We start from the raw sequence: 12,162 nt of genomic DNA on the forward strand, positions 1-12,162 counted from the left end.
TCAGTTCTTTCTTCATAAAATGAGGATCATGATCCCTGTCTCCCTCATAGCCCTACAGGGAAGGTCAGGGTGAGGACAGATATGAAAGCTATATTCTACACAGAGTTGTCTGTCTGTTGTGTGTTCTCAAATTCTCTGTGTGGCCTTGGGCAAGACATGGGCCTCTCTGGGACCTTTTCCTCTCTGATGTCCCAGATGACCACTAAGGTTCCTTCTGGCTCCGCTGTGGCTCGAGCACATGAGAGCTTGGTGTCAAGGGGCTCAATCCTCCCAGTGTCTCGGCCTACGGAGGCCCTGACATGCCCAGGCCTCCCCAGCCCGCCACCCCAGGCCAGGGATGTTCCTGGGAGTTCACGGGGCTCCAGACGTCCTGGAGCCAGGAAGGGAGGGCTGCTGGAGATGGGTCAGACCTGGAGCCCCACAGAGGCCGCTGCGGTCCCACCAACCCACGCAGGAAGGGGACGTCATGGGGGCCTCCCACAAGGTCAGGCAAACATGGCAGTAGGTCTCAGACAAAAAAACCCCAGCTGAGGGTCTGGGGACAGAGTTCTGACTTCCCTCACGCCTTCACTACACCCCCGATTTGCTGCTGGATGACCTTGGTCTTCTCTGTAGGAGATGTGCCCTGGGGGATAATGACAGATGCCATGCCCCTGACCAGCGCCCAACTCAGGCTACACCATGTCTCCCCTGGACTGTGCTGATGGCCACCTCCCTGACCTCCTGACTTTCAAATACTGCCTTTGGTACGTGTGGCTAAGCAGCTACCACCTCCTTCTACCTAAAGTGAAGACAGAGCCATGAGGCCCGGCCCGCAGGCAGCCAGCTCTGGAGGCAGGCTGGGGCTACACTCCTACCTTCAGGAAAGCCCCAGAAGGCTGTGCGCAAGGCCCAGGTGCCAGGGTGTCATGTTGTCTCCAGTCGGCACCCCTAGCCCCTGCCTCCCCCGCCCCATGGTCCCAGGGGAGAGGAGGACACTTGGGGGGTGTGGAGGACTGCTGCTCCCATGACTGAGATCATAAAGAGTACCCCCAAAGGGCAGCCCCCTTTGTCCCCAAATATCACCGTTTTATTTTTACCACTCTCTCACTGCCCAAGTTACCGCCGTCTGATGACTTCTTCCAGTGAAAGTATAGGAAGCCTCTAATAAAATGAATTAAAGATTTCTAGACTTCTCACGAACTATCAGTTGAGTGCTATTTCATGAAAGGGTTAAGGGTTAAGATGGATGATCTAGTTTTAAACCTCTTTTAGCCGTGGAAGCTTTTAATCAAACAATTTACTGAATAGAGCTGTTCTGCTCAAAAAGGGAGACAGGCATTCGCTGAAGTCCTGGCACCAACAGTGGGCTCAGAGGGGTTCCAAGGGGGGCTGGCACCCGAGCAGTCCTTCCTGGGTGTCTGAGCAGTTGCCAGGGAGAGACGTGGAAGGGGCATCCCAGGCAAGGGGGACATACCTGACCAAAAGCATGCTGGTGGGAGGGCGGGGTGAGGGGGGGCTCTGGGTGGGACGGGCCAGTGGAGGGGGGCCTAGAGCGCCTGTGGGCTGGGGCAGGGGCCAGGCTGCAGCAAGCTTTAGGGGGCCCAACTCTTCAGCTGGTTGAAGTAGGTGGTGGGGGGCAAGTCCTGGAGACATGGGGGTCTCTGCCATCAAAGCATGTCCGGTCTAACAGACCTGCAACCACAGGGTGCTCAGGGCTCTGATGGGGTATGCGGTGGAGCACGGGGGCTGGAAGGTAGTGACCCTGCTAGGCCCCCCCGCCGCCCTAGTTGCAGGGAGGAGTAGAGGAGGCTTCCTGGAGGAGCATTCATTGCCCACTCTGCATCCTGGAGTGGGCATCTGCACCCTGAGGAGGGCACTCAGCTGAAGGGGCTGGCGGGCAGAGGCTGTGTGCACTCCTGTAAGGAAGGTTCAAAGCCGAGGGACATGGCAGCCCGACCTGCCCTGTGCTCGTTGCTCCGTGTGCTGCTGGGCTTCCTCCCTCCACTTTCTCCCACCATCCCTGTCTCAAGCCTCACCCCATCCAATTCATCCTTGGCTTCTCTAGGACCCCCTTCTGAAACCCAGCTGAACCCCAGATGCTGCCACGCTCCTTCTTCCACGGTGCCCTCTGGTCCTCAGGTGAGGCCCAGACTCCCCATGGGTGGGGAGGCGATCAGAGCCTACCTGCTCCCAGGCCTGCCACGCTCTCCAGCCTTCAAGAGGCAGAGAGAAGTGAGGCCGGGGGCGTGGGGGGCCAGCTGCCTCCTCCGGATGGGGCAGGCGGAACTTCCTGAGATAAGGGTGGCCGACAATGGGGGACTGTGTGGTGCGGCCTGTCTGTCTCCCGGGCAGAGGAAATGAGTGGCCTCCGCACCATTAATCCGCTGAGGCCTGCAGCATCCTCTCAACCGGCGACCTGGGTTGGGGGATTGGTGTTTCCAGCCCCCACCTGCCGTCCTGATTAGAGCCCCTGGGCCTCACTCCAGACCTGCCTGCTTCCAGGACCATACGTGTAAGTAGGGGGCTGGGGACAGGGGCAGAAGGAGGGGGCTACGAGGGTTGGGCCCGGTTGGCTGCCTGACTGAGCCGACCACCTGTGGAGCCCCGCTTCTGCGCCCTCTGCTCCTCACTGTCTGGCCCTTGGGCTCCTTCCTTCCAGGCTGCTCTGGAAGACTGAAGACAGCCACGTGCCTGTAATTTTTGTCTTTCTGCCTTCTCAACACATGGGCTTTGGGACGCATACTTCGTCCGAATCTGGGGGATCTGATGGCGGGAATTTGGGCAGCCAGCAAGACTGCTAGCGGAAACATCTGGGTTGTGTGAACTGTTACAACCACTGCAGCTAAAGTCAGTGAGGAGAAGACAAGCCCTGCACTGTTCTGGGCCTCAGTTTCTCCTCCTGCACCATGAAGGGGTAGGACTCGATGACCGTCCTGCGGAGGAGGGCTCCTGTGGTCAAGGACAGGCGTGAAGCCATGGAGCCCCTACAGGCCCCCATCCCACAGCTCCATCTGAGCCACCAACCAGGCGTGTGCATCTGGCTGGACCCCTTCCTGCCGTGGGGCCTTGGACTTCCTGTCCGTAACACGCATCCCCAGGCAGCCGCTCACAGCAACCCATGACGATGGATGTGAACGGGCCCTGTGTTCTGCACAGGGAGTGGCATTGACTCCAAAGTAGCCCGGACAAGGACCCACACCCAGGTCCCAGGCCCGGTGTCCTGCCTTCTTTGCCCGCTCAGCTCCCCATTCCCCACCTCTCACTCCTGCCCCCAGCCCTTGGATGGCCGCCCTGAGGGAGAGAGGGCAAGGTTCCCAAGCCAGGAGACATTCAAACCAATGGGTGGGACCCATGGAGGCCCTTAGATCGCCAAGATCGGCTCATTCACTGCTCAGACAGGGAAACTGAGGAAACAGAGGCTGGGAGTCACCGAAGTCACACAGCCAGCAGAAGGCAGAGAAAAGCCTGGAACACAGATGTGCTTCTCACGCCCTGCTGTGGCCTGGGACACTACACCTGGAAGGGCCTGTGGGGCTCAGGTGCAGGTCGTCCGAATCCCCTCCTTGCTCGGGAGGAGAAACCGAGGCCTAGGAAGGAGAAAAGCCTAGCCCACGGTTGCCCCAAGAGCCGTCTGGAACCCTGACCTCCCAACTGTAGGATCCCCTCTATCCTAGTAATCCAATGGCCCTTCTGGGTTGAGGAAGCCCCTCCTGTTCACCCCCCCCCCCATTCCCCTCCATGTGCTATTCCCACTCACCGTGAGAGAGCAATGTCTTAGAGGTCAAAGTGCAAACAACACCAATCAACACACATTGGTGTGAACTCTTTCCCCCCATCACCAGGAAAGTTCTGCTCAGGTCAGCCCAGTGCTCCTGTTCCCTCTCAAGGGTCCTTTCTCCCAGAAAGGAAAAATGTTGGAACGAGGAGGAGGAAGCAGGTGGCTTTGTCCCAGGAGTGTGTTGCCTCAGCCCTGGGGTCTCTGAAAGACATCCTGCCTGAGTCCCAGAGTGCAGGGGAGGCGGCACGCCTGCCGAGGGGAAGGGGCTGGAGCGGGTGGCAGGTGGGCTGGGGGGCCACTGGAATGTGTTTCCCTGGTGATGGAAGGGGCGAGAAGAAAGGAGGGAGAGCTGGGTGGAGAAGGGCCTGGAAGAAGGAAGAGTGTGCAGTGGAGCCCAGGGCTGGGGTGCAGGAAGTCTCTTCTTCGGGACAGGCCAGGGGGACAGGAGCAAGAATGGGAACAAACAGAAATGAGTTTGGGTGACAGGAAGTTAGGGCATGTTCCCTGCAAACCGAAGAGGGTCCTGGCTGATGAGTGGAGTACCCTGAGGGGCAAAGGCTTGCTGCCCAGGGGAGAGGGTGAGGGGGCTGACCAGGGTCTGTGGAAATGGCACTGCTGAGGACGCAGTCCAGCAGTGATGCCGGTCCAGACCCAAGGCACTGGCGGCCCTGGTCACAGCTGACACTTAGATAGTGACCCAGGCAGCCTGACTCCAGAGTCAGCTCTTAGCCATTACAACCGCCACTCCATAGCAGCTCCTGATATTTTAAAGAACTTAGGGAGTGCCAGGCACCGCACTGAGCCTTTTGAGAGTGTTAACTTGTTTAAGCCTTCTAACATCCCCGTGAGGCAGGTATGACTGCTTACACACAGACACACACAGATACACCTGGACACATGACACACAAACGGGACACAAACCGATACACGTGCACACACACAGACACACAGACAAGCATGCATATGCAGACAGTCACAGGTTCATGTCCAGCCTGAGGGAGCATGCAGCGGGGGAAGGGTGGGGAGCAGCCCAGGAGGGAGAGCCCTCACCAGCCGCTCACTGTCAGTCATTCCTCACCTCCCCACCCTCTTTCTCCAGCGGGCGCCACACCCTTCTGGTCTGCATCTCCCTTGGACTAAAGATCCCTTGTTAACAATCTTCAGACTATCCTCCCTTGCCCCGCCCAAAACATCGATTCTCCCCTCCTGTGGGAGTTGAAAGGACTGAGAAATCTAAGTCCCAGGCCCTTGTGATGGAGGATTTCAGGCCCTCACCCCCAGCATAGGTAGGCTGATCAATGTTAGGAACTCCCCCCTCACACATCGCCTGCAGCCCACGCACTCCCAAGAAGGGGCTCCCTGAACTGGGCCAGGGCAGCTGGAGCGGAGCAAGGCCCCTCCAGCATCTGACTGGGGCCAGTGGGGCCCCACTGACTCCAAGGTCATCATCCCTGGATGGTGCCAGAAGACCGACCAGAAAAAGGGGGGCCTCTGCCCCCTGCCCCTCATCATGCCTCACTACGTTATGGAGGTCTCTCCTCCCCTTCTTGCACCCTAGAGATCACCGGCTGCCTCCCTCCCCACCCCTGAGCCACCCAATTGCCCAGACTAGAACTCCCTGCAGGGGACCTCCCCTGAGCTACACCAATTCTATCACATTTTTTTCCTGCCCCGTGTCCAGATCCAGTCCCTGCCCACCTATGAAGGCATCTACGTGTTCACCCATCTAGCCATCTACCCATCTGCCCATTGTACTCACCTATCCATTCACTCACCTACCCACTGTAACCATGCATTCATTCACACATTCATTCATTGTATTCATCCTACTTCATCTAGTGTCTGTAAGAGAGTTCATTGATGTCCGAGTAAGCAGCAGAGACATAAAACCCCTGCTGTGAAGGTGCCCTCACAGGATGGCTGAGGTTCAAATGAGCTAATAGCTGTGAATGTTGTGAATGTTACATGCAAACTGCTGGGATCTGTATCCCAGCAGGCTTATTACTCGTTTCTAGAGCAGCGAGCACTGTGAGGCAGGTACCCTGAAGGTGTGGAGCCCCTTGGTGCCTTCTAGGAATCCAGAAATTCTGGCTGTCTGGAGAGGTGAGGAGGGGAGGGCCTGGGGGTGAGCCTGGAGGTGAGGACAGGGCTGGCCCGTGGGGGCCGTTGGGGCTGGGTACAGCAGCTCTAACTCTGTTCTGTGGTGACAGACGGCAAAGAAAGGATTTCCAGTGGGAAGTCAGGGAGCCAGGTCTGCATGGCAGCTGCTGTGGATGGCCTTGCTGTCTCCATCAGAAAGTTAGAGGCCTCCAAAGAACAGGAGGCTACTGGAGCGGGGAACCCCGCTGGCAGAGGAGGGCCGCTCTGGTGCTCCCTCCGGTTGGAGTCAGAAGCCGCCAGCGAGGAGTGAAGCTAGAGCGGCCTGGAAGCACCAGACACGCAAGCACGGTCCTTTCCCCAGCCTGGGCCCACGGAGCATCCCGACGCAGGGGAGGCCTCTGAGCTGGTCTCACTTTTTTTTTTTGAACTAAAAATGTCAATGATTTTAATGACTTTAGGCGCGGCTGGGTCCAGAGCCTCAAAGGAAGTCATCAGCTCTTGACTTCTGATTCCCTTTGCTTTACCTTCAAAGATTCCCAGAAGATTCACCTCACGGAGAAACTTCTGATTGCTCCAAGCTCATAGCTTACCAGCAACATCAAAGGAAAATTCCAGCAAAGTCCTGGAGTGACTTCATTGGCTCTGCCTGGCAGCCTGGGGTGCTCTGATCATTCGGGTGTGGGCCCAGTACCCACCACTTTCAGGCTGAAAGAGTCAGCACATGGACCACGGGGCTATTTCCAGAAGAAGGGGGAAGGGCAACATAAACATCAGTTGTCCCCAAGTCATTTCACTTTGTGCTTCATGTTCTTAGGGCCAGTTATTCAGACCTTCCTCCCAATTAGGCATTAGGTGATCAGACACAGCTGGGGGATCAGAGAGGCCCAGGACCAGGCGGGGACAAGGCAGGTGGGAATCGCACTGGGGGCGGTGCCCCACTACGATAGAGGCTGGTGGCACACTGGGTGACAGGCTCTGGAAGCTGAGACTTCTCTGGAGAGCCTGAGGGAAATGAAAAGGAATCAGGTTGAGGAAAGAAAAGGAGATCGGGGAGACAGTGTCCCCACCAGCCACTCTGTAGGAGCCCCAGAATAGGGTGGGGCGCAGCTGAGAGCTGAGGGCCCAGGAAGTTGGGAGGACCCAGTCGTGCAGGGGGTTCAGTGTCCAAGGGGATTCAGCTGAGGGGTGAGTGGGTGGTAGAGTCTGGGCGTGTGGCTGCATCCGCCCAGACGGAGCACCTTTTTCTAGCTTTCATGACGGCACCATAGAGGCTTGCTGGGGCCCTGTACCTGTGGCAGAGTAAACGGGGCCCTGGAGCAGATTCAGGAGCTAAGAAGGCAGAAGCCTAGGAGAGTCCATCTCTTGCTCTCTGAAAACACAACCTGGGCAAGGTGGCTCAGTTGGTCAGAGTGTCATCCCATGCACCAAAAGGTTGTCGGTTTGATCCCTGGTCAGGGCTCGAACTGGAGGCCAGTGATGGATGTTTCTCTCTCTCCCCGCTCCCTCCCACTTCCTCTCTCCCTCTAAAATCAATAAATATATCCTTGAATGAGGGTTTAAAAAACAACAACAACCTGATTTGCCTCTGGGCAAGGAGTGGGATTGAGTGGTTACTAAGCTTGTTGAGGACACAGCCTAGTGGTGGAGCCCCTGGCTGATTCTGGAATCCCCAGTTAATTCAGGCACGGGTGGCCCCGCAGCAGAGCTGTGTGGCTTGGCCAGGACAGGGGAGGTGAGCCCAGGCTGCCCCACAGCACTGCCCTGGCTGTGCTGGTGCTACCATGCAGTTCCCAGGTGAGCCTTCTGAAAGGCGAGACATCGGATGACACGGTGACCGTACCTGTGTTTGCCTCCAGGAGGCCTGCTGGGGGTGGGGGGCACCCAGCTCAACATCTGGCCTGGCCTCATCCTGTCACTTTGTGGCAGTGGCATCTCACTGTCCCCGTCTGCGGCTCAGCATCCTCATCTAAACAGAGCTGGTATCTGAGGCCTGCTTCTCTGGGCCTTCCCCGACCCTCAGATCTGAACCCCTAACCCGTGCACATGTTTCACTTCCATCGCCTCATCTGACTTCATCCCTGTCTGACTCAGACAGAATGGCATTAGCCCTATCTGACAGGGAGAAAAACTGAGGCTCTAAAACTGAGGCCGAGACCACAGTGCCCCTGAAGCTTGGGGTGGCCTCCCTGCCCCTTGGCGCCTCGTGGCTGCTGTGTGCAGGACCAGGCGCCCTCCCTGCCAGAAGGCTGTGGTGGGGAAGCTCTGGCAGGCCTGGAGCTGGAGCGGAAAGGGGTTCAGGAGGGCAACAGAGTCCCCAAGGCGAATGGGGGAGCTTTTCCCATGATTTCTGGGGAGCCTCTACCTCTCCTGTACACCCCCGTCCCCCCACCAACTTGTTCCCAGCCACCCGTCTTCACCACACCCCAGAGGCCCCGTCTGGGTGCTGGAGAGATGCCACCGTTCTGGGAGCACAGACCGTGCCAGGCCCACGGCCCAGCACCATGCACGCGTCGCCTCATTTAAGCCTCTCAACAGCTCCTCGAGGTACAGGAGTTTATTCCCAGTTTATAGATGTGAAAACAGAAACCTGAAGAGGCAATGTCACTGCTTCAAGTCACAGTTAGCAAATGCTGACACTAGGAGCAAAATCTGCTCCTAACAACTCTGTTATCCTACGTTCTGGCCAACACGGCCCTCTGGGGTCTAACTCTCTGAGCAGACAAGGCAGGCCTGGCCCTGCAGGGCCCATGGCATGGGGCCAGCTCAGCCTGGTCTCCTGCAGCCGCAGAGGTCCTCATCCTCAGGCTGGGCAACCCGGGCTCCCACCCGGCCAGGTCTAAGCCTGGGGTGTTTTTTGCAGCTCTAAAAACAGAAAAGGGAGCCTCTGCTGGACCTGACATAGGGCCTCAGCCTGGAAGGGCCAAAGCTCCCAAGTTGCCTCTGGGGGTCCTGGCGTTTCTGGCCCCCAGTCCCCGGCAACTCCATCTGCATACCTCTGGTTCCTGGGAACCAGCTTGGCGTGCAGAGATGCAAAGAACTCTGATTAGGGAGTATCTAGTTTGGCCCTCTCCCAGTCCTCCCTGCTTCAGCCCTGGTCTCCACCGTATCAGGGACACCCAGAGCGGGGAGGGCCCTGGACGCCCCTGAGTGCAATTCCACTGCCAGAAGGGGAACCCGAGTTCTGCAAGGGGCCCGGTCTGGCCCAGAGTGCCAGGGCCCCAGGACCCTGTTCTGGTCCCTCTCCCCTCTGCCAAGCCCTCCCACCCTAGCTCAGCCACAGTGGGGCCCAACCTGGCTTTAACACCCCAAGAACAAAGGGGCTGCCACTTTCCCCGAGACCTGGAGAGGCTGAGGGAAAAGAGGAGGTCCAGATAGAGAAATCAGGTCTGCAACGGCCTAGAGGTGTGAGGGGCGGGCTGGGTGTGGTGCGTATAACTAGACCCTTCGGGCCAGCCCAGGAGAACTGTGTGAACTTCCAAGCTAGAGCCAACACTAACAGAGGTGAGGCAAACGCCCCAGGCGCCCTCCCTGCCACCTTTCCCACCCTTACCCCCACCATCACCTGAGGCCTTCTCAGCCCATCAGTCAATAGCCAAAGGGTACTGGGTGAGGAGACTGGGATCTGAACTTACAGCACCATCTTCTGCTTCTCACCTATCAAAAAAGAGGCCCAGAGTCCCCTGGAGGGGCATCCACTTCAGCCTTTAAGGAGGCCTGGGTCACCCCGCTCTGAAGGTGCTGTTCTGTGGGGAGTGGGGGTCCTGGGCTACAGGAAGAGCGGGGGCTGGTTGTGTCAGGTGTGTGTGTGTGTGCGTGTCTAGTTCCCAGTTTTCTCATCAGTGGACTGATCGGAGAACTGGGGACATGCATTCTGCCGTGCCTGCATCAGACTCCCCGTCGACAAGCTGTGAGGACATTAGTGGCTGCTCGCCAGGGGCTGGGGCAGAGGAAACGGGGAGTGGCTGCTTAATGGGTACAGGGTTTCCTTTAGGAGTGAAAAGAACATTCTGGAACTAGATAGTAGTGATGGTTGCATAACACTGTGAAAGTCATGAATGGTGACTTTTATGTTTTGTGTTTTAAAACAATCAATTTTTAAAATGAATAGAGGAATAAAAAAAAGAGTTGTGAGAACTACTGTGATAAAAAGGGAGGGACTACGACAACAGCCGTTCATTGAATGCCTGCTAACTGCCAAACTCGGGGTCCAGACAGATGACATGGTGGCGGGCTTGGGGTGATGGAACCGCCAGACTGGTCAGCAAACCTTGAGTCCTTGGGAGAAGGAGTGGAGACTGTTTCTCTAGACCTGGCGGGAGGACAGTGAGGCATGGACAGAAGGGACCCAGCTCAGAGCTGCAGGCAGCACTGTATTTCAGGAAGGCATGGAGGGTACATGCTATTTGCTGCTCACCTGCAACCCTCTTGCCTGTCTGGGGATACCCTCCCTGAACGAGCCCCGGCAGGAGGCAGGGCCCCAGGTCTCTGTCTGGTCCCTGGCCCCTCAACCCCACCCCTCCCTGTAATGAGGGTGTGGCAGGGGCCCGGCTCAACCAATGGGGCTTCCTGGCTGGGGTTTTGCATCTTGGAGCGACCTCAGTGCCACAGAGACAGTGGGAGGGATGTGGGGCAAAGGTGGAGGAAGAAAGAAGTGAGCAAATTTATTCACTCAAGAAATTTTTACTGAGTGCTTACTACACACCAGGTCAGAGCGAATGAATGACTGAAGGGTGGGTATGTTGGCAACTGGCACTTGGTGAACCACAGGAGGCTGCCAGGTGGGGCTGAGGGCTGGGCAGGGGACCCTGGGTGGGCACAACCAGGAGGGGTCCTGGTTTCATCGCCAGGGTATCTATTAGCATTCTCTTTCAGAGGCCAAGCTGGGGGTCTGGGCCAGGACAGGCTGCTTGCCCCGTAAAAGCTCTGATTTATGATGCAGCTGCCTGTTGACTATGATGTCCCTTGTGCCTTTTATTTATTTGTGAGAGCCAGGTTGGGATCTGGCTCTTCTGTCCTTGCCGGCTCCATGTGCTCCAACCCCACACAGTGAGGAAGACGGATGCCTTGGAATTATTTTGCATGAAATAGCTGTGGAAAACTATTTGGACCACATTTGATTTCACCTCTTGTTCAGACACAATTTGCTAGCCCGAAACACCAGCAGTGGGGGGCCCAGAGGAGCAGATGTTCCGGAAGGAGGCCCCCCAGGCAGGGGTGGCAGCTCCACGAGGCGGGGCGGAGAACTGCTTCTGCCACCCAGGCTGGGTCCTGAGCCTGCCGACGCCTCTCACCATCGGGAATCTCAGGGAGCCCTGTCTGGCCCTCGGTTTCCCCCATCTTGAAAAACGTGGATGAGGACACCCACAGCCTGGAGCTGCCGTGAGGACAGAATGAAGTTCAGAGCAAGCACTTAACATAGTGCCTGGCCCTTCGTCAATAAATGTTTGCTATTATTCCTGGAAGAGATGATTATTCAAGAAAAGTCTTAAGAACGAGTAGAAGTGACCTGGATGAAGAGGTGTGTTTTGTGGTGCAGTGCGAACAAAGACACGGAGGGGAGAACCACAGCTACCAGCCGTGCCCTGACACGGAAAAGAGGAGGCAGGCGGCAGTGGAGCAGACTACGCCAGGGAAGTTGGCGGACCAATTATGACATGTTCTGGATGCCAGGGCAACAGGGAGCTGCAGAAGATGAGCTGGGGAGAGACGCAATCTGATTCCCCTTTTGCAAAGAGCACCCGGGCTGCAGAATCAGCTCTACAACCCCCCCCCCCGCCCCCGCCCCGTATACATTTTCTAGGGCTGCCATAGCAAAGGGCCACACCTGACTGGCTTAAAACAACAGCAGTTTATCCTCTCAAGGCTCTGGAGGCTAGAAGTCCAAAATCAAGGTGTTGGCAGGGCCATACTCTCTCTGCAGGTTCTAGGATGAAGCTTTCCTGGTCTCTTCCTGGCCGTGGGGGCAGCCAGCAATCCTGGGCATTCCCTGACTTGCAGCAGCATCACTGCAGTCTCTGCCTTCGTTGTCACGTGGTGTCCTTATCTGTGTGTCTGTCTCCTCATAAGGACACTGGTCGTACTGGATTTAGGGCCTACCCCACTCCAGTGTGACCTCATCTTAACTAATTACACCTGCAAAGACACACTTTCTAAATATGGCCATATTCACAGGCACCTAGGGTCAGGATTTCCACACATGGGGGAGGGGCACCATTCAACCTGAATCAGTCCCCAGTACCCTCTCTGTCCTCAGTCCTTCAGCCACCAGGAAGCCCAGAGGCTCTGGGTCCTGGGACCCACTC

Source organism: Phyllostomus hastatus, unplaced genomic scaffold (assembly GCF_019186645.2).
Source record: "Phyllostomus hastatus isolate PE091 unplaced genomic scaffold, TTU_PhHast_1.1 phas_scaffold_317, whole genome shotgun sequence".
NCBI lineage: Eukaryota > Metazoa > Chordata > Mammalia > Chiroptera > Phyllostomidae > Phyllostomus > Phyllostomus hastatus.